The sequence below is a fragment of the Halichoerus grypus genome, chromosome 7, assembly GCF_964656455.1.
Source record: "Halichoerus grypus chromosome 7, mHalGry1.hap1.1, whole genome shotgun sequence".
Lineage (NCBI taxonomy): Eukaryota > Metazoa > Chordata > Mammalia > Carnivora > Phocidae > Halichoerus > Halichoerus grypus.
Genome location: NC_135718.1, coordinates 59133079 through 59154656, shown reverse-complemented (window position 1 = coordinate 59154656; position 21578 = coordinate 59133079).

Sequence of the window (21578 nt, the reverse complement as noted above, 5' to 3'; positions counted from 1 at the left end):
GTTTCACATATCTCTTTAGTAGGCTTGTTTGACATTAATAAAGTCCCACTACCAGGGTCTGAAGCTTTTCTCATGATTAGACTCAGGTGTGTGTTCCCACGAAGAAGGCCACAGTACAGTGCCATTTTCATCTGGCTGTATAAATAGTACATATTATCAAGATGACTTAATACCCTTCATGTTCACCTGAGTAGTGTTTGTCAGGTTTAACCACTTTAAAGTTACTTTCCCCCCTTTTCTCACATTCTAGCCTTTATAAAAAAAAAAAAATTCACTATTTAGAGCCCATACCTAAAAGAGTGGGGTTCATGCTCTATCTCTTGAGGGCAGAGTATCTACGTACATTGTAGAAAAGGGAACATCATCTCTTTTCCCTCATTATGTATCCATTCATTTATTTATGTCAGTATGGACTCATGAATATTTACTTTATTCCTTGGGTTATAATCCAATAATACTTTATTTATTTTGTTGCTCAAATTGTCTCAGTTTATAGTCATTGGGAATTCTTTCAGTCGGCTTGTGTCTCCTTCTTATACCCCCATCATTTTGGGGTTTGTGGGGTTTTTTGTTTGTGTTTTGTTTCCTTTTGCATACCTTCTTATTTTCTGTCAGTGCAAATACTCTAGGCTCATCTTGTACATCTCTGCCCAGTCCTGAGGTTCATTTTATTGGAGAATAGTTTTAGAAACCAAGATCTGGGTGCTCTGTACTCGGTATCTGAGCATGTTTTTTTTTTTTTTTTTTTATAAACCTACTTCTTCCCCACTTGAAAGTGATATCCCATGTACATTATTGCAATAATGATAGAATTTATTGAGTAGTTGCAGAGTGCTTGGCAGTTTTAATTACTTTATATTACTTCACTTTGTCTCTAAAATAACCCCTTGCGGTTGATATTATTGTTTTCGTTATCTTATCCATAATATGGCTAATTGCTAAAGGTCACACAGAATAATAAGCTATGTGATAGGATTCACACACGTCACTCTAATCCAAAAATGCCGAGCATTTACTACACCTTTTTTAAGACATATAATCTTTTCTCTCATTCATTATAATACTTTGTATTCACACTATTGCCTCCTTATATTTACAAATTAATTTCTAATGTTGTGGAAGCCTTCCCCAAAAACCTAAATAATATATAGAAGTTAGACACTTTTCTTTTGTTTGCAATAGTTTAGCACACTATATTATAATTGTACACATTTAAATCTCTCTTCATCAGTTAATAAACTTCTTAAGACGTGGAATTCTGTTTTTTATGTCCTAAATCTTTTCATAATTTATCAATACATTTTGATGAATGCATGTTTATTTTCTCGATCAAGGTACAAGCAACTAACATATTTGTTCATATTAATATTTTCAGGACTAATGTTTTGCAGTCCTTGGGTGACATTGTAGATGTTCAATAATTGCTGAGTAAATGAAATAAGTCTTATCACTCCTCATGTGGATAGAATTTGTATTATTTCTCAAACAGGAATTAAATACAGAAGGGCTAGGTCAATTTCATGTGACTTTTTATGTTAAGAATTTGTTTTTCTAGTGTGATCTTTCTATCATTTCAAATTGTTTTAAAGTTCATGGAAATTTGTTTTGTTTTGTTCTGGTTTAGAATGAATAATTCTTTATTGACCGAATAAACATAATACTTGACTTCCTACATATTTTACCCAAGGTAAATGAAAATATGGTTAAAATAAAGATTGGGTAAAATGGAAAAATTTTTAAAAGAGTTATGAATACTGGAACAGAAGGGAATTATTTCTGGAGTGTGATTATTCATAATTTCTTGTTTCTGGCAAAAACAAAGGAAAGCAGAGTTAAAATCAAAGTGGATTTAACCCTTTATCTTTATTCACCAAATTCAGTGAACAGAAAAATATGCACCTTCTAGGAACAGCTTTTGTTATTTCGGAAATGCTAAAAATAGATTAAAAGAAAAATAGTTATTGACCTAAATCTATCCAGTGTTAGAAGAATTTTTTTTTCCCATTATTCAGAAGCACTTGGCTAAAATCTATTTAAAAAGTACTAAGTTTTGAAGTATGTTTGAAGAATTCAATTTTGATGTGACAACCAACCCAATATGATTTTGACCTATTGAAAAAATTTAGTGAATTAGGTTTTTTAGATGTTAAACTCTCTTTGGGAAGGAATTTCTTATTCATCTTTCTGCCAATTCTTATCCCTTGTCCGTATACTGAGTAAATATTTATTGAATGTCTGCATAAAAGACTGATTAAAATTTTGTTTTCCAGGAATGTTTTCATTAAAAAAACTTTGCTTTAAAATATTATTAAGTAATCTAAAGTAGTTAATAAAATAATAGTTACTGAACTTTAACATTATTCTATCCTTTACTGGATAGAAATTATTTCTTTATAAATTTACTTATACAACTGCTATTGTATCCTCACCATTTTGGGCTGGAAAGTAACAATTATAATACACAAGGAAATTGTTTTGACAGGAAATAAGTGACTGATCAAGTCATGTGGGTTTATTTCCTAAATTGCATTTGGAGTTTTATTTTCAACTTTAATAACAAACATTTATAAGCACGGACAAATGAGTCATAAAAAACAATCACATTGTAGCTTATTAAAATCACTGATGTTTTCCCCCAAATTCTTAGGATATGTCTGTAACAGAAATAAATAGAGTGATTTGGAAATTTTGTAGTTTATCTGCACCCACAACTTCACAAATTAAAAATATACTCAGATATCTTTTTATGTTACCATTTTGGGTGCTGTTTCTCTAAAATATTAATTTCATTTTAAGCCCCTGCACATACTCCAATAATTGGGGCATACAAAATAAATATTTGTTGGAGTAAATCTTCTCCTACATTAGTATCACTTTGGGTAAGAAGGGTGATCTACTAGAAAATAAATGATATTAATATCATTACTGAATTATAATCAAATTTATGTATCAACTTTTAAAAATCTATTTCAACCAAACTGAATATTCAAGATATTTAACCCTCATACATTTTATTTTATTTTTTATTTTTTTAAGTTTTTATTTTAATTCTGGTTAGTTAACAAACAGTGTTATATTAGTTTCAGGTGTACAGTATAGTGATTCAGCACTTCCATACATCATCCTGTGCTCATCACAGCAAGTACACTCCTTAATCCCCATCACCTATTTCACCAATCCTCCCACAGAACCTCAGGTATTTTAAATCTTGTTCTGGAGACTAGTCAATTCAGTTAAAGCTATTGCTTCCCAATAAATAAGCTACCTTGTGTTAAAAAGATTCTAATCTTTCATATAGATTTACACTCAGTGAAAATCAACAAATAAATTCAATGTATAAAACTGTTTCTTGACAGTGTGCCCAAAATGTTCTAATATTTCACTTATTGTTTCTTCTTCTGAGTGGTAGACATCTAGTTTTCAAATCATTACATTGGTCATTAGCACATTATAAGCCTCAACTTATTCCATCATGCATGAAGAAAAAACAAAAGTCTTAAAATGAATACATAAATATACTTTTAACAATAACTCTAGAAAGAGTGACAGAATTTGTGATTTTGTAAATAGTCCACTTTATGACAATAAGCCAATGTTAAATCAATCAAAAAGAATTTAAGCTTATGCTTTCTTTGTACCTAGCATATGTGTAATATATGATCTCTCTCTCTCTAGCTATAGATATATAGATATTTCAGATACTGAAACAATAGAAATGGTACAGATCAAATTCCAACATTCACAAGTGGCAGGGGAATTTGGATTGGAAAACGCTATCACACTGGGCAAGAACAGACTAAGGATTTCACTGCAAGTAGATTAATTTTAGAAAATGTATCAAATCTGCATATAAGGAGAAGGGGCCAATAATGAAAAAGGGGAAATATCCCTTAGTCAGACATGATAAACTATTCAATTTTTTAAAAATTTTATTATGTTATGTTAATCACCATACATTACATCTTTAGTTTTTGATGTAGTGTTCAATTTTTAATTGACAGTTTTATTTGGGGATAGTTTGAAACAGTGGTTCTCAAACTTTTGGTTTTAGATTCACTTTTTTTTTCTTTTAGATTTATTTATTTATTTGAGAAAGAGAGGAGAGAGAGAGAGAGAGAGAGCCTGAAGGTGGAGGAGGGGAGGGAGAGCCTGAGATAATCTCCAGCAGACTCCCTGTTGAGCAGGGAACCTGACATGGGGCTCCATTTTATGACCCTGAGATCATGACCTCAAGAGTCTAACGCTTAACCAACTGAGCCACCCAGTCAGACAGCCACCCAGGCATAAAATCAAGAAGGATCACAAACAGCTTTTGATTTTATAGGTTAGATCTATTGATCTTTACCATATTAGAAATTAAGACTGAGAAACTTTAAAATATTTATTAATTGATTTAAATATAACAATTATAAACATATTTCATATTAATAAAAATAACATTTTAATGAAAAATATAATTTCCAAAACAAAAAAAATAATTTTCATGAGAATGGTGACATTGTTTAACATATTGGCATTTCTTTAAGATAGGTAGATAGTCATAGCAGCTTCTGCATTCAGTCTGTTGTGATATTTTGTTTGCTTCAAGTATATGAAGAAAATTTAGGCTCATACAGACATATAACTGGGAAAAGGAGGAGGGAGTATTTTAAAAACCTTACAAGTTAGTTGCTGATAATCTAATTTGATATTACGTTAAACTTTAATAAATGGTAGTTTCTTAAAGGTTAGTTGCAATTTGGAATCTGAAATCATATCAAGGAACTCATATTCTGTTAAATTCCATTGGTATATCTCTGACTTAAAACAGATTTTTTTTTTTTGTAAAATCATTAATCATTTGGAGAATTTTGGTTTAAGATGGGTATTAAAGAGGGCACATTCTGCATGGAGCACTGGGTGTTATGCATAAACAATGAATCATGGAAGACTACAAAAAAAAAAGTACTATACAATAATTATTTAATGGGATGGAAAAACAAACATCAATAAATAAAGCTACATGCAATACTAGTCCTAGCACACTTCATGGTGGTCAATCAATAAATAAATGTTAATTAAAAGAAGTTTTTTCCTGTGCCTAAGGAAAAGGAAAGAAAATGAGAAGTCAGGTCAGTAAAACAAATTTAGATGTCAAGACACTCATTTAGTTTTTATCCCTGTTTTGCCACTAACCATAGCCCTTGCTCATATGGAAGGTGTTTCTTTGGACCTCAGTTGTCTTAAGTATATATTGAGAGAAAATAATTGGCTTGCTTTTAGATTCTTTACATTTCTAAAATCAACAGTATGTTAAGGACATATATAGGATCATCAAGGATATATATGCACATATATAGAGAGATGTAATAATTATATATTACATATATGGTAATTAGATATACATACATATATATTTTTATTTTAAAACATACATATATAATTTAACAGCTACTACATGAGGTATGCGTGTGTATATATATCCTTATATATATTATTACATATAGTATATAGATTATTATATAGCTCTTAGATTATGGTTTCAACCTTCACCATAACTTTTGATCAAACTTGTTCAGCTGTGATGAGTTTACAAAGCAGCCTAATTAGACCAATATTTTCTCCTATTTTCATTCAGAGCACAGCGTCTGTAGAAAATTCATAGCCAGTTTGATAGTAAGTTATGATGTTATGTCATTTTGGCCAAAAAACAATAGGAGAAATTCTAAAATCTCTCGAAATGCTCAGAGAAATTCCATAGGTTTATATAAGCATAACGAAGCAGGAACATCTATTACAATGTAGGATTTTTGGAAATTGATGTGTTTTTTCTCTATTATATATAATGTTGAGAAGACAATATCCATAAAGCACTGAATATAGTATAAACTAAGACATATTCTTGTCCTGGTGATTACTATTTATGGATGATTATAATGAACTGTTTCAGAAAATGTTTAAATTTTAGGAGTAATTTAAATGTGTAAAAAGTATTTTATTAAGACATAAAATAAAAGCAACACAAGTAATCGAAAATAATGAGCTATAAACCAAAGGCAGCGATTGACGTCAGTGCTATCAATAGCTATATTATAGTATGAAATAAAATAAAAATCACAACTTGGAAATATAAGACCACATCTTCTTAGAAATCAGAAATATTGAAAATAAACTTTCCTTAAAGAGAAATCCCAGGCTCAGATGTTAGCCAACCTAGATTTTAAACTTGACTAATGTCTTTTTAACCATGGAAACTTCTATCTCTTTCTATCTGTAATAAACTTCATTTAAAGTAAATGGTGCCAATTTCTCTGTTGTGATATATATTGCTTTTATTTTATTATTCTTCTATTCTTCCATTTATTTGAACTTTGAATAATCATATTTTATTTTTATTAAAAAATGATAAAATTATAAGCAAATACACAAAGATTTTTAAAAGTGGTTTATTCTGAACAATAGGAATTCAAAGAATTATAATGTTCTCTAACTTTTCTATATTTTTGCATTTTAATAACTAAAATTAAATTTATTAAAATAATCAATCATACTGTTATTAGAAATAAAAAATTTACTTAATGCTTATGATAGCCTAGACACACTACAAAATTTTATACTTATTAAATACTCATAACAACTCTATGCAACTGAAAATATTATTATCCTTTTTCAGCAGTTAGAAAACTGAGGTTGAAAGATTAGTATATTCTCCCAAATTGTGTTACAGATAAAATTAGAACATAGATATGCCTTATCTTGCCTATGAGATTTGCACTTCACATTTTCCACTCAGTAAAGGGACCAATTAATTCATTCAAAACTACAAATCCAGTTGTCTTCTCTGTACATAGCCTTTGGGTTGTCAAAGTTATTTTGATTTGTAACCCATTTCCAGTAAACAGAATTTTCTTTCTCTCTTATTCATGCTTAACAAGAATGTAGAATAAAAAGTGTTTTGGGAGAATATTGAGAAAGTATTTAAATATTAGCATTGACTGAAGTAGGTGAAAAGATCATAGGAAGCATCTAAGTGTGTTTTCATTTATAATGCCTAGAAAAATCTGCACTGGTGGTTTCTGTTAGAAGTTAATTTTTTTTTTAAATCTCATCTGGCATGTGTGAATGATTGTGGCTGAAGAATAAGAAATTATTTTAGCTCAAATCTTATTTTTCTACAATAGATCTTACACCCTAGGACATCAATTTTTCTGCAAAGGATTCTTCTTTTTAATTTTTCCCTTAGTATTCCTTTTCTACTGTTCTACTTTCTGAGTAGTACTTTTTACTTTTCTTCCTCTGAATGGGTTTGGTCACTATGATCTTTTGCTCCTAAGAAAGGGAAAGACTGCAAGGGGAATCATGATATTCAGACCTTCGAAATAGAATCAAGTTTGCACCATTTTGGTTTCAGTGAGAGTTAAGCCTGAATAGGTTTCCTGTCTGCGATTCACAGTCTGTTGAATAAAGGACATAATGTGAATAATGTGGAAATGATGATTAATTCCTCTTGAAACATTTTCAGGTCAAGGTTTTCTTGATGGTATAAAGGAAACAGAAAAGATATAACTATGTTTGCATTTTCTTTATGTGTTCTCACATTTCACTCCCACTTCTCATCAACAGGAGTTCACGGTCTTCTCATTAAAAAATAATAATAATAATCCTTTTTTTTAACCTGTTCAAAGTTACAATAATTTTTTTTAAACTGCATTTAAAATGTCACATATCATCTTAAAGAAAATTTCCAGCTTTAATGAGATATAATTGATGTATTGTGTATATTAAAGTATACAGTGTATTGATTTGATACACCTATCTATTGGAAAATGATTACCATTGTAGTGCTAGCTAACACCTCCATCACCTCACATAATTACCATTTCTTTTTTGTGGTGAGAACATTTAATATCTACTCTCTTAACTTTCAAGTGCATGATACAGAATTGCTAATTATAATCACCATGTTGGGCATTAGATCCCAAAACCTATTCATCTTTTTTTTTTTCCCTAAATTTTAACTCCAGTATAGTTAACATAGAGCGTTGTTATATTAGTTTCAGGCGTATAATATAGTGATTCAACAATTCTATCTATTACTTAGTGCTCATCAAGATAAGTGTACTCTTAATTCCCATCACCTATTTTCCCCATCCCCCCCACCCATCTCTCCTCTGGTAATTCTATAGTTTATTCTCTATATTTAAGAATCTATTTTTTGGTTTGTCTCTTTTTTCTTTGTTCATTTGTCTTGTTTCTTAAATTCCACATATGAGCTTATTATATGGTATTTATTATATAGTATTATATGATATTTGCCTTTCTCTGACTGACTTAATTCACTTAGCATTATACTCTAGATCCATTCATGTTGTTGCAAAAGGCAGGATTTCACTCTTTTTATGGCTGAATAATATTCCATTGTATATGTACATCTTCTTATCCATTCATCTATTCATGGACACTTGGGCTGCTTCCATATTTTAGCTATTGTAAATAATGCTGCATTAAACAACAAGGTTCATATATCTTTTCAAATTAATGTTTTCATATTCTTTGGGCAAATACTTAATAGTGAGACTACTGGATCATATGGCAGTTCTATTTTTAATTTTTTGAGGAACCTCCATACTGTTTTCCACACTGGCTGCACCAATTTGCATCCCTACCAAGTATCACAAATCATCTTTTAAAATTCTCTTTAAATTATTCTTTTTTAATTCTATGACCTTCAAGTAGATTTTTTATAATTTTCTTATTCATCAGAAGTTAGTAAAAGGAATGGAAGGGAAAAATAATAAAGATAGGTTAAAAAAGGAAAGAATAGGGGAATGAAAGTAAAGAGAAGGAAAAAAGAAAGAAGAGAGAAAACAGAGAACTAATCTTTACTCAGCATTGTATATATGACCAGATATATGTGTTAAATCATTTAATGTTCATTTTTTAATGGTTGGAAGCATTTCTACTTTGTGATATGTTTACATAAATATTTTATATTGAATCTTAAGTTTTATATTTTGAAAAAAAATCAGATTTACAAGCATATAGCTTTTACTATTTTCATTTAAAAGACATGATACAATTATGCATATTATACATTAAATTAAATTATTTCAATGGGATATTTTATCCACTTTTTATTTTCAAAAGATAATTGCCTTATTAATTTTGACATAATTTTATACTACTTCATTTTCAGTGAAGTAGTATAAAATTACTACTTTTTGTAATGTTATTATTAGATCTTTTTAACCCTTAATGATTAATATTTTAAACAATTATAATTATTTATGCATTCTCTTTATTCTATCATTGTCTTCTTCAAATTTTTGCTTTATTTTTATATTGCTGTTTTAGAAATAAACTGACATTGAGCTCTGTGCTCAGCAGGGAGTCTGCTTGAGATTCTCTCTCTCTCCCTCTCCATCTGCCACTCCCCCCACCGCTCTCTCTCTCTCTAAAATAAATAAGCAAATCTTTAAAAAAAAAAATTCTGAGATTTTCAAAGTTGTGTTGTCCAGCATATCATTATTATAAGTGCGTATAGCCCTTTTTACCTTTAATGGTGGAATTTGGATAATTTATGTCTAGAGTTATATTGGCTATAGTTTTTGTCATCTTATTTTATTTTTTCTTCCCATTAATGCTTTGCTGTGATGTTATTAGGGTTTTATTAGGGTAAATAGCATATTTGATTTTCTTTTGCCTTTTAAATCAATTGGCAAGGTACAAACATTTTAAACTTATAATGAATGATAGTATTTTCTATGTTTGCCTCGTCTCACGTAATCAAAAATAACAACTTTGGATTTTACTTTATTCAAAACAGAGAAATAATTGTATCCTTTTGGGAGGGGGGCTTCAGTGAGTACCTCCTTTACCTACATTTTCCCATCTCTATTGATTTAACCCCAAATTCAGGATCTCTTTTTCTGTGATCTTTTTCTCTTTAAATTCTGTGTCTTATATCATTTGACAATTAGCTAGATATGTAAAAAATGTTCTACCTTTGTTACTATTTAATATTATTTGTTACAATATAAGATCTCATCTCAAAACTAAACAGCAATATATACTTTAAATAATTCATCTGAATAACAGAAAACACTATCCAGAAATTATTTAATGAAAACATCTACCTTATATATATTTGGATACTTTAGAAGTCACAATTGGCTTTTTAAGTTTTGTTTACCAAAGTAATTTTCATGGTTCACAATTTTATTCTGAGAGCTCTTAAAAGTGCTTTTGCATTGCGTTTTCATCTAGTCACATTGAAAACTTAAAGGTATTCTGATTTGTACATTGTATTATGCCTGCTTTTATCTACTTGCAGTTACAAAATTATGTTTTAACTTATTTGAAAAATCAAAGGATATACTATATACAGACACTTATTTTCCACTGATCATTTTAAGTGGAGTTCAATAAGAATTAAATTTCTAAATTCAGAACTCATTCTACCAAGTGAAAATTTACTCCACAAAATATTTTCAGATGAATTCCATAATTTTTCTTCTATAATCTCCTACAATATATTTTATTGTTCCCATAATGAAATTCCATGTTTATCTTATATCCCATATATATTGTGGTAGTATTTTTATATCTATTTAATGTCTTGACTGGATTTTCTCTTTTGTCAATTCTACATTTTTCTGCTTCCAACATTAACCTATTAATATACTATTTCATTAATATATTATGTTTTGGCTTGAAATATGCATTTTTCTGTTCAAGTTTAGGCAATTATTTTCCTCTAATGCTCATTGGGAAAAGGATTAACATTAGAAATAGTTTTTGTTCTATTTTGAAGAAATGAATTTAAGAAATAAATTTAGGGGCACCTGAGTGGCTCAGATGGTTAAGCGTATGCCTTCAGCTCAGGTCATGATCCCAGAGTCCTGGGATCGAGTCCCACATTGGGCTGCCTGCTCAGCGGGTAGTTTGCTTCTCTCCGTCTCTCCCTCTCTTTCTCAAATGAATAAATAAAATCTTTAAAAAAAAGAAAAAAGAAAGAAATTTAGTTCCAAAGACTTGTATGCATGTATGTATGTATTTATTTTAAGATTTTATTTATTTATTTGACAGAGAGAGAGCGAGAGCAGGAACACAAGTAGGGAGGAAAGGGAGAAGCAGGCCTCCCGCAGAACAGGGAGCCCGATGCAGGGCTTGATCCCAGGACCCTGGGATCACGACTGGAACCGGAAGCAGACGCTTAACTGACTGAGCCACCCAGGAGCCCCATAAAGACTTGTATTTAAAAACAAATATTCATTTGCACTATAAAACACTTGCATTGGTCTTTATTTTAAATTTTTTAAAAATGTATTTTAAATTTTTATTTATTATTATTTATTTATTTTGATCTTATTTTAATTTTTTTATTTGATAAAATGTTTTTCGTTTTTAATTAATTGTCTGTACTGCAATAGCTGAAAAATTCCTTCATTTAGATTATTATACTTTTACATTTGTGGAAGAAAAAGAGGTTTGAAGAAAATGTTGGTTAACATGCTCCAGTGCTGGATTTTTTTTTTTTTAACTTCATGTTAAAAAAAATACAAGAAAATAATTAACAGAAAATTCCCACCAAGTAGTCAGACAATTCATCATTTCAAGACAGTGCAGAGTTACAGAGATAAGATCAGGAAAGGAGGGAAGATCTAGAATATGAGCCTGGCCATTTTTATTTCACTTTTTTTCCAGAGGCTGTTTTATTCCAGAGGCTTCTACCAATAATGAAAGTGGTGGCCAGAAGACTGAGATGTTAAGGAGAGTTTTTGTCAGACTGTTGGAACTGAAGGACCAAAATAGAAGTTTAATGCGATTCAGGGAGGCAAGATTGCATTCAGCATCCCAGACTTCTGATTGGAATACCAAAAAGGACTTCTCTAGAAGTAAGAGCAAATTAAGAATAGACCAGCACTGAAACCATGGGGGATCTTGCAATCATGGAAACCTCTACTTGGATTACAATGATGCTGGATTGATGGAATTCTTCTGCTAGCTGAATGCCAGAAGAAAAAGGATACATTCTCTGGGGAAAAGAGAATCAGTAGAAAATCAACAGAAATAGAATAGAGAGTAGATATTCATATTACGTTTAACCTTTTTATATATAATGCTTGAGATTCAATATGAAAGAGTCAGTCATAAAAGAGAAAGGTATTAGTAAGGACTAAGAGAGAGAGAGGTGAGAGACAAAGACAGATAATTAGAAACAGATTCTCAGGAAGTTCAAATGATGAAATTATTAGACAAGCTATGAAATCAATATGATTACTATATGGAAGAACTTAAAAGACAGGATACAGACTTCTGCTATTCAACTTGGAATTGCAAAAAAGACAATATCTAAAATTGAGACTAGTAAGTTTAATAGCATATTTGACAGAGCTGAAATAAGAATGGGAGAGCTGTGAAATAAGTCAGGATAATGTATCTAGGCCTAGAGAAACAAAAGGAAGGATATACGTTTGCTTTTCCAGTATATTTTTTTGCAAATAACATATAATTATTTCTCTCTTTCATTTATAATAATTATTTCATTAACTCATAATCACAAAGTTTCAAAAGTATTTTTATTTTTTGAAAATTTAATCCTTAATATATTTTTTAAAAAAATATTTGATTCACTTTCAGCTAAGAAGTGGCACTTAAAATGGAAATAATTGCATCTGAAAATTTCTACAATAATGTGGTTTTCATCGACCACATCTTTCAAAGAGTTTTATTCTGGCCTTCTAAGAATGATTATTTGTAGATATCTATTATATATTATTTATTATGTATATTATAATATAGATATATATTACTTTTGGAAAGCAATCTTTCATGCAATTATTCTTTCTGTGACTATATTTATCTATTTTTATAAAAGGCTGCTAAATATGATGCAATTGAATAGCATTTCTCATCCTGATTAAAAATTTCAGCTGGTCACATAACTGACAGAAACTTTTGATTGAATCAAATCAGGTCAACTGCTTTGTTCTTTTTGTTTATTTTGCTACTTTCTTTGTTTTTGAAATAGTAATAAACTCAGAGTTTAAAATTCAACATATATTGAAAAGAAAACAATAAAAATTCTTTCATTCACTCAAGTCCTCTGGAAATGCAGTCACCTCTCCAGACACAACTAATGTTACAAGATTTTTTTATATCATTTGAGAGATATTGTGTATGTCATGTAGATATAAAATAAAATAATATAATATAATATAATATAATATAATATAACATACTTTTCTTAACTTTTTGACACAAATGATATCCTATAACACATATTTCTCTGTTTCAGAGAGATTTTTCAAGACTCTCACTGGCTTCCAAGCAACATGTTATACTAGAATCAAACTCATTAAAATTAGTCAAGTGAAAAGGGTACATCTTTTACAGGGTCCCTAACAAATTGCTGAACTTTGTAGTTACAATTTATTTACTTATTTATTTATTTGATTTGTTTATTTATTTTGGAGAGAGGGAGAGAGAGTGCATACATGGGTGAGCAGAGGGACTGGCAGAGGGGGAGATGAAGGGAGAGAATGCTCAAGCAAACATCCCACTGAGTGAAGAGCTGGACTGGACTCGGGGCTCGATCCCAGGACCCTGAGATCATGACTTGAGCCAAAAACAAGAGTCCAGCACTCAACTGACTGAACCACCCAGGTGCCCCTCATACAGTCACAATTTATAAAATATTCTGTCTTTTGTTCATATTCTGAAAGGATCCTTTTGTTCCACTATTTACTTTTATTTTCAACAGTTGAATTATTCTTATACTAAATTATATCAGAGAATAAGGCAGGGTATAGACATCAAACAGAGACATGATGGTAAGAATTTGTAGTTATTTGTTTTATATTTTTAATGTAAAATCAAATTTGAGTATTAAAGATCCTTGTGAAAGATATAACTGTCTAGAGTGAATTTTTCAAACTGTTTCTTTATATTTGTTGATAATTTACTAACATCAGTTTTAATATATATGTTACTCCCTTACATGCATGCTCTCTATATCCTGGAAATGCAAAGGCTTCTAAATGAAAACTGAGGATGGTATTAGTAAAAACCTCTACCCTGATCAACTACAGGGAATTTAAAAGTAACATGGGAATATATGAGGTTATTTAAAAATATTTTTAAATTTATGTATTCTGATAAGCCTTTAAATAATTAAAATTCCCTAGAGTAACTATCCTGGGCATCACATGAGCAAATGTGTTTAAGGTTCCAGTGGTAAAAGATGAAGCTGGTCTGTGTTTGGTGCGCGGCATAACGCAAATTCACGCTAAACTCAAACTAGCTACTCAGCTCCCGCATAGTTTTGTCATGCAGGAAAAAGGAAATACAGGTCTTCTGACGCTGTAGATTTTCTAAAGCAGTCAGAAATTCAGATTTGTATTGAAATATTCTGATTTCCACATGTCTTTCAAATCCACCGATATTTAATGACGAGTGGTTCAGGATACATAAGTTTTATATTCTACAATCTCAGTAGATTCTCAGAACACTCCAAGACAGGCAAAAAAAGCAACTGAGGATCAGGAAGTATAACTTGCTCAAGGCTCAGTAATGGCCAGGAGTTCAGCAGTAATTTTCGATGCCTAAATTCCGATAACACTTCACGCATTTGATACATTAATTAATTCATTGTGATTGAATAAAGAGTCCTGATTTTCTCTACCTTGTCTGAAAAATCCAGCAGGGATTTTGTTGTTGTTGTTCATTTCCTTTGCAACAGGTGTTTTACCTTCATGCTCAATAGCTATTTCAATTAAACTGTCAGGATATGTTTCACACTCACCAAAACCTGGCATCCTACAGCGGAGTGTGCACAACCTTTTATAAAGGAGTTTGGAGAGCTCGCAATGGATACACAAATGTTTTTATATATAAGTCTTCTGATCTCTCTCTATAAAGCACTAAATAAATCCCTAAATAGGTTATTGTTATAAGAAAAATAAAGTATTTGGTTCTAATTATGCATTGATTTCAAACTCAGTTTCAACAAGGGCTGAAGGTAAAGGACATTAAGTTTTGCTTTGTAAGCTCTTCCAGGAATGAATTGCATTGGCCTCTTGAAATGCCTCCTAGTCATCATTTTCAAAGGCATTTAATGGTTGTACTAGATCTAAATCATAACTTACATGTGCATTGATACTTGCTAGTTGTATTAAAGGCCTGAGTCAGCACTGGCCATGGCTGAGCAAGATCAGTTTATTTGGTGGCTTCCACCCAACTGGAAAAGGGTTGCAACTTTCACTGTGACTGTGATAAACCACTCTGTCTTGTAGCCTGATCGAGAAGATTCTCTGAACTTACTATATGGTTGTGTTCTTGCTTATTGTTTTAAATAAATTCCTAAGAGACTTGGTTTAAGTTGTAAATTTAAATATGGCTTTTAATAATTTAAAAAAAAAGTAGAAATTTGAATTTCAAGGCAGTTGAGAGATAATATAGTCCAATCCTTTATTTTAAAGATAGGGTAAGCAGGCACATAGCAAGATGATTGCTCCAGGTCAGAGAGCTTGTTAGCAGCTAAGTTGGAATGGGAATATAGGGTTCCAGAATGTAAGGCTAATATTTGAACTCCTGTACTATGTTTTTAAGTGCTAGGATTTAGTATTGAGCCATGTTAGCATAAAAAGAAAGAAGAGGAGAGGTGGGAAATCAGACTTGGAAATAACATTAATATTCTATGTTAAAGATTTCCTACAAAATGTTTCATGGAGGCTATAATGTTTTCTCTTTTACTGAAAAGTATCCGAAATACTCAACAACTCCACAAAGAAGGCAAAACCACACAGCTTAGGAACAACCACAAACTCTTGCAAGCAAGAATTACTTCCTAACTAATACTTACTTTAATTAATCTTTTGACCCTCTTCTGCATTCAAGCAATTCTTCTAGGTGACATGGTTATAAATAGTCCCCATAATATGAAACTTAGAAATGACATGGGTGCAAAATAATTCTTCCATCAAGAGTTGTTTAGGATAGGGTTGAAGTGATATGACTTCTGAGTAATATATCCAGAATAGATTTATAGAGATGATAAATGTTATTTGTCCTTAAGCAAAAACAAATAAGCACTTTTCAATAGGTAGGAATGAAAGCATTATTCCCAGTTCAATTATTAATGTATATTCCAGGCAGACGGAGTGACAAAATAAAAGTATGGAGGTAAAGTGGGGCAGGTACAACAGGAACATAGCAAAGGTAGAATTTGGCTCAGAGATAGTGTATTTCAAAGGTAAAAGTTGAAGATAATCTTGGTAAATAAAAAAAAAAACAAACTTGGATTATATACTATGACACTTGAGTGTTATAAAATATAGGAATGAAGAACTATAGAAGATGTTTAAACAGAGAAATGATAATGATAAAAACAGTTTTAGGAAACTCGTGTTAGTGATAGGATGCATAGGGATGGTACCCCAAGGAAAGAAGTGTTTGAAGATATCATTTAGATGGAGCAGTGGAAATGTATGATACAAAAGCATGTGACTTTCTTGAAATAAAATCAACATATCTTTATAATTAACTCAATGGGGAAAGTGAAAAATATAAGCAAAAAGGTATCATTAAAGATGATTTTTAAATTTCACACCTTTGAAGAATAATGATATAATAAACAAAGATAAGGAAGTCAGTTAAATAGAACAGATTTTAAAAGAAAGGTAGTGAGTTTAGTTTTGAATCCTCTAATTTTAAGACACTAGTCTGGCCAGGTGAATTTTTATTGGTAGATTTAGATCTATGAATATGGTAGGTATCCTTCAAAATGTGATATTAGAAACAATCAAGGGGAATGAAAATCAACAAAAGGAGTGGGAATTTCAGGAATGCTCCTATAGAGAATGTGGAAATAATGATCCAGCAAAAGAACAAGAGATGATATAGTCAGAATGTATGAAGCAAACCAGTGGGTGCTGAATGGTAAAAACAAAACAAAACAAAACAACAAAAACAAAAAAGTGAAAAGAAGTCCAATATGAAGTTGGAAAGATAAGTAACTGCCATTTCTTTAAGCTCTGAACCCAAAACAGACCTTAGAAGACAGAGAAACTCTGAGTGTCTTACCATGCTTGAGGACTTCATAGAACTTGAAAGTGTACTAGAGCAAAGGTAGAGCACTTAGAACACTATAAATAACATCTTGCTTTAAACACATTATATGTATTTCTTTCCTCTTTTTTTATTTTTATTTTTTCATTTTTTTTAATTTAAATTCAACTAGCCAACATATAGTACATCATTAGTTTTTGATGTAGTGTTCAATGATTCATTAGTTGCATATAACACCCAGTGCTCATCACATCATGTGCCCTCCTTCATGCCCATCACCCAGTTACCCCATTTCCCCATTATATGTATTTATTATTTGAAAATAAATAGCCTGAGATTTAAAGCATCTGTCAAACAGTCTATGATATGTGCCATTTTAAAACATTCTGACATCATTTCATGTCAAAAAGTCTTTTTCTAGATTTTGTTGACTGGATTATATGATGCCTGTCAAACTGACTGAGTCTATCGCTGACCCAGATAAATGTACATTACAAGTAAACGCAGTATGTTTGATATGTGAATGAAATGTCAAAGGTAATCCTCTAGCTAATCCATAGCTTCTCCCAAACTATATGACCATACTTAAGCACCTTTTTATCTGATGAATCCCTATTAATGAGCAATATTTCTTTTCGTGCTAAAGTTATATTATATTAATTCTTTTTTTCTAAAACAGAAATGTGTGTCTCCAAAAAATAAAGCACAGCATTAGGAATTTCACACATTTTATAACTGATAAAATAACACATTTGCTTTCAAATGACACATTCATTTTTCCCCATTACATTCTTTACTCTTCATTAGCATTACATGAGATAATTTTCCAAAATAATGTTTATGAGCAGTACTAACAAGCATAAGATCTTTTAAAAATAAACCACAATTAAGGAATAGAGAACTTCGTATTCCAACTACTTGATTTTATTGAAGTGATAAGTATATTTGAAAGAATAAAAAGTTGCTCTGATGTGATGAACAATAGTAAGGTTATTCTACCATTATTTAACATTTAGTAGTAAAAAATATTGAGAAAGTTACTTATAGAATATAAAATCCATGTTTCAAGTCAACAACAAATAAACATGACCTGATTTTTAGAAGACAAAAAGATATTAAAGAAAAACTGTTGAAGGAAATTTTATACACTCTTACACACACACATAGGTAAACACACCCCACCCCTATCTTACCCCTTATATTATATGTATTAGAGGGATTTTAGCTTTCCTAAAAAATAAGGGTTTGGATTCTCATTTCCAACATTTAACTGGAAATATAGTGAAACCTCTCTAATACAACTCTCTTAAAATTGTTGGAATATATGTATTTAAAATTGAGATGATGCAAAATTATTGCAGTTTTTCAGAAGCATGACTTTTTTTAAAGATTTTATTTATTTATTTGAGAGAGAGTGAAAGCAAGAGAGAGAGCAGGAGTGGAGGGGAGGAGCAGAAGGAGAGGGAGAAGCAGACTCCCCGCTGAGCAGGGAGCCCCCCACATGAGGCTTGATCCCAGGACCCTGGGATCATGATCTGGGCCGAAATCAGACACTTAACCCACTGAGCCACCCAGGTGCCCCTGGAAGCATGATTTTTGTTTAAATTATGAATCCATAGAGATAAAATGGCTCCCAAAACAGCCTTTGTGTTGATTTTATCTACTGAGTTTTACCAAGAGACTCAGATTTACCAAGTAAACGGTCAAATGACAAAGCCAGGGCTATGAGCAGAAAAAAGTTTAAATTGGGACATCCAAGTGGAGCTAAGACTTCAAAAGCACAAAATCTTCAGTGAGTAGAGCTAAACAACAGGGGAAAATGCATGTCCAATTTTGATTCTGGTAGGAGCAGAAAAAAAAAAAAAATTGAAAATCTTTAACCACAAATGTGCATTTAGATTTGGGGTTAAAATCCACTTACCTTTATGATCTGAAACCCCAAAGTAAAAAATCTGAAGAAATTTCTGATTGGTAGTATCTTCAAGTCCATGACAGAAACAAAGGCAAATACTTTGTAGAAGAAAATACTTTAATTCAAGCTAAATGCCGTCTTGATTAGCAGAGCTTTACAATAAGTCTTGAAAAATGTTTATTGTGAGTTCTTTGAATTTGTTTTTCCAATGTTTTGCCTTTCCATATAAATTTAAATGATATTTAAAATAAAACACACAGCCTGCTTGGATTTTGACTAGGATTACATCAAATGTAACAATATTAAATCTCTCTCTCTCTCTTTTTTTTAACATTTTATTTACTTTAGAGAGAGAGTGGGAGCAGAGGGAGGGGCAGAGGGAGAGGGAAAGAATCTCAAGCAGACTCCACGTTGAGGGAGAAGCCCTATGTGGGGCTCCATCTCACAGCCCTGAGATCATGATCTGAGCCAAAACCAAGAGGCGGGCACTCAAGGCACTGAGTCACCAAGGCACCCCTAACAATATTGAATCTTAAAATCAAGAAGGATGTGTAGACTTGAAGGCTTTTGATTTTTTGATGCAAAATGATTTATCATGTGTTTATACTGGATGAAACTATAAGAGTCACAGTCCTCCTTTTGCCCATATACCATTTCCAGGTGAAATGCTCCAGGCTTCTGGCTGACTCTGATCCCTGAGAAGCACCTTCCAGGACTCGGCTCTAAAGACTGCTTGTGACTCAGCACCTTGTAGGTTTGGGCATTACAGAAACTTGCACAGACTTGCTGAAGGGGATGGCACCCTCGATGCTGGTTTCCACCTGGGGTGACAACTCGGCACCCTAGATCCAGAAGGGATTTTGGAATGAGGGAACTGGAGTTGCCAGCAGCAGCCTGACTTCCACCAGGCATGTGCAGGCAGTGTGGGAGAAGGACACCTGAGTGGCAAGCCAGTGGTGCCCTGCCTGCTTAGGATGAGTCCTCTGAGCCTAGCCATCTGGATCTAAGACCTGGACCTTCACAGTGCTCTGAGGATCCTGCGCGTGTGCTGGGGTTGCATCGACATCCGGTCCACAACCAACCCAGATGTAAACCGCAAAGGGTTGCCTGACTTGCCCACTGGCTCAGGGATGATGGCTGAAGCTTCGTGGGTCTCCTCTGGAAGTAGGAAGTGCAGGAAGGTACTCTGCCTCAGCAGGGTCTGTAGAATTTTGACCACTTCTACAGGTTCGGATGTCATGAGTAGGGGCATAAGGTCAAGAAGTTTGTCCACAAAGCTGTCCTATGGGTGGGGCAAGCCAGCACTAAAACAGCTCCGAAAAAAGCCCACTTTCTGTAAAAACTTTTCACACATCCCAGTAAAAGAAGGGGTCAACTCCTCGAGTAGTCTGTGCTGTTAGTATGAGTTGCAAGGCTTTGGCCTATAGCTTCATGTGATGTATAATCACCGCTTGTTTATTGTCCACACCACTGTCCATGAACTCCGTTTTGTTGGTCTCTTCCATGATCTGTTTGCTGCTGCTGAGGCCAAATCACTCTGCTTCAAATACAAAAGGGTGGCCACATGCCACAGCTTTTCTTGCCAACACAGACAAATCTGGAGAGAGCTGAACACAGAGGTTGCAAAGATTAGTATATCATTTGAAACTTACATGTTTGTTTTGCGTTTTTGTGGAATTTCTTACATAATGGACAGAAATACCCATCTCCCCCCAAAAAAGTCCACATCCTAATTCTACCTTATACTAACATACATGGAAAAATTGACTTTACCCATATGATTAACTTAAGGATTAAGATGGGGAGGTTATTTTGGGTTATCCAGGTGAGCCCAATGTCATCATAAGGACCCTTATAAGAGAAAGAGAAGGGCAAGAGTCAGAATTAGAGGAGGTGATATGATGACAGAAGCACTGAGAGACAAGGCAGTATGAAAATGGAAGCGATGCCAAAGGGATGCAGGCACCCAGTAAAAGATGCGAGTGGCAGGGAAGTAGATTGTTTCTTAGAGCCCCCAGAAGGAATGCAATCAGGCTGACACTGATTTTAAAATTTCTGACCTCTACAAATGTAAGAAAATCACTTTATATTGTCCTAAGTCAGTTTATGGTAATTTATTATAATAGGAAACTAGTACCTTATTAGACTTTTAATGCCCAGGTGGTCCACATGATGTCCCCTCTTTTATTTCTTATATTAGTAATTGTGTCTTCCTCCCTCCACCCCTCCCCCAACCTTTGACTTGCTCGGTTGATTAGAGTTCAATTATGTAGATTTTTTTTAAAAGAACCATCTTTTAATTGCACTGATTTTCTCTATTCTTTCTCTGTTTTAATTTAATTGATTTCATTTCAACTATTTAATTTATTCTTTTCACTTATTTTGAACTTAATCTATTCTTTTTCTAGGTTCTTAAAATTTTCTTACATTATTGATTTGAAACATTTATTCTCTTCTAGTACACGCAATTGAGGGTCAAAAATTCCCTCTAAGTAATGATTTAGCTGAATTATAAACTTTTTGATATTGTGCATTTTCATTTTCATTCACTTCAAAGTATTTTTCAGTTTGTTTCAAGAATTCCTCTTTGACCCATGAGTTATTTAAAAATGTTTTA